The following is a 4493-nucleotide window of genomic DNA, read 5'->3' as shown; positions in this document are numbered from 1 at the left end:
CAATTTCTAACTTCTTTCAAACTTGGTACTTTGACTTCCTCGTGTCTTTCTATTAAAATCCTCTTTTTGCGAAAAGTTGGCCAGACTTGGTATTGTTTACAACCAAAGAAAACTGTCTGCTACATCTAGTCAATCTTTTCCAGTTGATTTCTTCATTTTTCATTTACTCCAAGAAACCATTTGATTAATTACTGTGGTTCTAAACATTCCTCTTGAAAGTGAATTAACTGTCATCCTTAGGGATCTCCTATATTATTTTATACTACATTGTGAAGTGCATTTATTTTCTCCAAAATGTTCCTGGCAAATCTGAACCCCATGTCCTCTGTGGTAGCCTCATTCATAACTGAGAATCATTAATCTGTCTTCTCCATGACATGGTGCACCTACGTTGCTGCTCTGTCTGTTCTCCAGATTGAACATGCTCAGATTTTTCATCTGTTCTCATAGTTTCATTTCCAAACCTTTTATTATCTTGGTTGCCCTCCTCTGAACTCTTTCCAGTTAGCTGGAAAGCAAATTCTGTCCAATAATATCATGTCATCATAGAGATCATGGAGGTCACATCCTGTTCAGAAGGTAACCCTAGCCCCAGGGGCATGAAATTTTTTCTTTATGCCTGGGGTAGTTGGGAATGTTCTGGATCTCCTGCCCAGGCATAACTTAAGTATGCAACAAATGGAAAGGGCTCAGCAGGCAGGTACCCACGTGTTCAGGGGAAGAGTCATCGCCTATTTGAATAGCATTAATCAGTTCAATTTCTCTTTGTGGCTACTTTGAACTGCAGTCTTTTTCTTAACTCAAAACACCAAAACCGGGTGATAACTAACAATTATTGAGTGCTTATGATGTGCTAGGCATTGTGCCAAATGCCTAACATTTATGAACTAATTTAATCCTTACATTAACCCTTTACATTAGAATATGATCTTCATTTTATAGGTGAGAAAACAGAGTTATACTAGGCACAGCTCACATGGCTTGGAAGTGATGCAGCAGTTTTTGAACCCTTGAATTTGACTTTGAAGTTCATGCCCTTAACTATGACCTTTGTTTAAATGCTCAAGAGGAACAGGCTAGAAATCGTTGGACAAAAATTTAGTAAGGGCTTATGCTTTTTAAAAAGGCAGAGTCTTGCAATTCATGTAGCAAAGAAAAATGATTTCATGGTAAAAAAAATGTGAGAAATAATTCATGCATATTTCCCTTCTAAAAGATTAAAAAATGAATATTATGTTTTAAAGGTGCTAAAAAATTCAATTTGAAGAAATCTGTTTAACCCGCATTCTCTAAATTTATTTTAACAGAGAACACTCTACTAAAAGTGCAAAAATATACAGTAGACTTAACTACTTTTTAAGAGGCTACACTAATCTATACATAGTATATCTCTAAGCATCATAATAATCTTGCAAGAAATACATTGTTACTTCAATTTTACAGGAAAGGAAACCGACTCTCAGAGACTTACCTCTCTAAATGTTGTGTATGGGTAAAAAAATTACTAACAAGTCTTACTCCAATTGTGTATGATATTAATGTCCTTGCGTTGCTTGTATGCTTAAAATTTTTATTTCCCCCCCACTAAGACCTCAAATGCAGAAAATTCATTTTTAAAAGCTATTTTCTCATCTTCTCTTTGGATGGCTTGGTCATATGAAGGTAGCATATTAAAGAGGAACGAGTAGCAGCTTGGTGTCTGCAAACCTTAGGCTGAATTGGATTATCTCCTCTGCTACTTACAGTTGGCTTTCCTGTGAATATTGCTTAATCTTTCTGAGCCTTTTTCCTTCTTCCAGTTTTTATTGAGATATAATAAACATATAACATTGTATAAATTCTAGACATACAACATGACTTGATACATATATGTATTATGATATGATTAGCACAATATATTTAGTTAACATTCATCACCTCAGTTGAATTTTTTTGTGTGCGATGAGAACTTTTAAGATTTACTCTTAGCATCTTTCAAATATACAATATGATAAGTTATGAACTATAGTCACCATATTGTACATTACATTCCTAAGACTTATTTATTTTTCAGTTTTTATTTTTATTTATTTATTTAGTTAGTTAGTTATTTTAGGAACTTGTCAGTTTACAATCCCTTTTTTACACCTACAGCACCTGGTCTTCCTAGGCGGTCTCTCATCCAAGTACCAACCAGGCCTGATCCTGCTTAGCTTCTGAGATCAGATGGAATCAGGCTTGTTCAGGGTGGCATGGCCGTAGACCCCCCCCAGGACTTATTTATTTTATAACTGGAATTTTGCACCTTTCGGCCACCTTCACCCACTGCTTACCTCTACTTCTCACCTTGGCGACCATCAATCTGATCTGTTTCTGAGAGTTTTGTTTCTTTAGATTACGCATTTAAGTGAGATCATACAATATTTTTCTTTCTCTGTCTGACTCAACTCACTTAGCATAATGCCCTCAAGGTCCATCTATGTTGTCAAAAATGGCAGATCTTCTTTTTTATGGTCTGAGCCTATTTTATTTTCTATGAAGTGGTTATTCATAATGTAAATGACCTATTAACTGCTTTCTGTTCTCCCATGATGTGCATTTTTAACTCCATTTTTTCTTCTAACAAAGTGAACAAAGCAAGTGACTAATTTTGGAACTCAAAAGATAGAACCTTAGGTCAGATCATGCTTTTCAACCTTTATAAAATTTCAGAAGTATCCTGTAAATATTAATACAATTTTCCATATTGTTATTAAAGTATCTTATTTATGATTTTTAAAAAATGATTTATTGTATGTTTTTAGATACAAGAAAATTGATCTATTTTAAGTATACATTTCAATAAATTTTGACAAATGTGTACAATTATATAACCACCAATGCAATCAAGTTATAGAACATTTCTAGCACCCCCCAAAATGTTTCCTTTTGCACTCATCACACCCCTCCCAGATCCAGCTCCTGAGTAATACTAATCTGCTTTTGTCACTATAGTTTTGGCTTTTCTAGGATGTTACGTAAATGGAATCATACAATATATAGTATTTTGTGTATGACGTCTTTCCTTTCATTTAGCACAATGTTTTTCAAAATTCATTTATATTGTTGTGTGTTTCAGTAGTTCATTCTTTTTTACTGCTATTATATAACCATTAACCAGTTATGGAGATTTGGATTATTTTACATTTTTGGCTGTCATGATTTTTAGTACAAGTTTTTAAATGAACATATGTTTTTAATATATCTTGGATTAATGCCTTGCGGTGAAATTTCTGGATCATAAAATGAGAATATGTTTAATATTTTAAGAAATTGCCAAACTATTTTCTAAAGTAATTGTACTATTTTGCATTGCTAAGTGCAAAGTATGAGAGCTCTTATTCTACATTCTCACCTTCTTGCTATTGTTAATCTTTTTAATTTTCAGTGTTCTAATGGGTGTGCAAGTATCTCATTGTAATTTTAATTTGCATTTTGTTAGTAATTAATTATGTTTAGTATCTTTTCATGTGCTCGTTTGATATCATATACCTTCTTTGACTAAGTAAATGTTCAGTTTTTTTGCCCATTTGAAAAATCAGGTTGACTGTCATATCAGTGAGTTGCAAAAATTCATTATATAATCTGGATAGTAGGTCTGTTTCAGATATATGTTTGCAAATACTTTCTTCCAGCCTGTGTCTTGCCTTTTCTTAAGAATGAATTTTGAAGAGGAGATATATTTAATTTTGAATAAGTTCAATTTGTCTATATATATATTTTTGTGGCTCATGCTTTTAGTGTCATATTTAAGAAATCTTTGACTAATGCAAAATGACTATGATCTTCTCCTCTATTTTCTTCCAGAGGTTTTATAGTCTTACTGCTTACATATTGGTTTAGGATACATTTATAATTAATTTTTGTAGGTGACATGAAATAAGGAATGGGCTCATAGTTTTGCATATGATTGTCCATTTTTCCAGCATCAGTTTTTGTAAAGACCACTTTTTCATGGTTGAATTATCTCAGATCTGAAAATCAATTGATGATGATGATGATGATATATGTGTGGATCTATTTCTGTGCTCTCTACTCAATTCTAGCAATCTATATGTCTGTCCTTACACTATTAGTTGCATATTCTTTTTGTAGATGTCCCTTATTAGGTCTCTTGCATTTTGAAATTACTGAATTTTTTAAATCAAAAATGGGTGTTAACTTTCTTAAATTTTTGTGTGTGTGTCTATTGAGAGGACCATATTAACATAGTATCCTCCCCTCCCCAGCCTTATTGAGATATAATTGGTATACAGAAAACTACACATAATTAATATGCACAATATGATGAGTTTGGACATATGCATATACTTGTGTTACCATCACCAATCAAGGTAATAAGCATATTCATCACTTCCAAAAGTTTCCTTGTGTCTCTTATTTTGTTTCACAGTAAGAACATTTAAAATGAGATCTGCCCTCTTAACTAAATTTCAAGTGCGCAACACCTTATTGTTAAGTATAGGCACCGTGTC

General features: G+C 32.9%; 1 pseudogene; it reads right to left on the bottom strand.

The window, feature by feature from the left end:
• Positions 1-2124: 2124 nt before the first annotated feature.
• On the bottom strand, positions 2125-2243 carry LOC112474329 (annotated as a pseudogene).
• Between the last annotated feature and the right edge of the window lie 2250 nt (positions 2244-4493).

The sequence above is a fragment of the Pteropus alecto genome, unplaced genomic scaffold (genome assembly GCF_000325575.1).
Source record: "Pteropus alecto unplaced genomic scaffold, ASM32557v1 scaffold79, whole genome shotgun sequence".
Taxonomy (NCBI): domain Eukaryota; kingdom Metazoa; phylum Chordata; class Mammalia; order Chiroptera; family Pteropodidae; genus Pteropus; species Pteropus alecto.
Note: the sequence above shows the minus strand (reverse complement) of the source record. Positions and strands in the feature narration are given on the sequence as shown.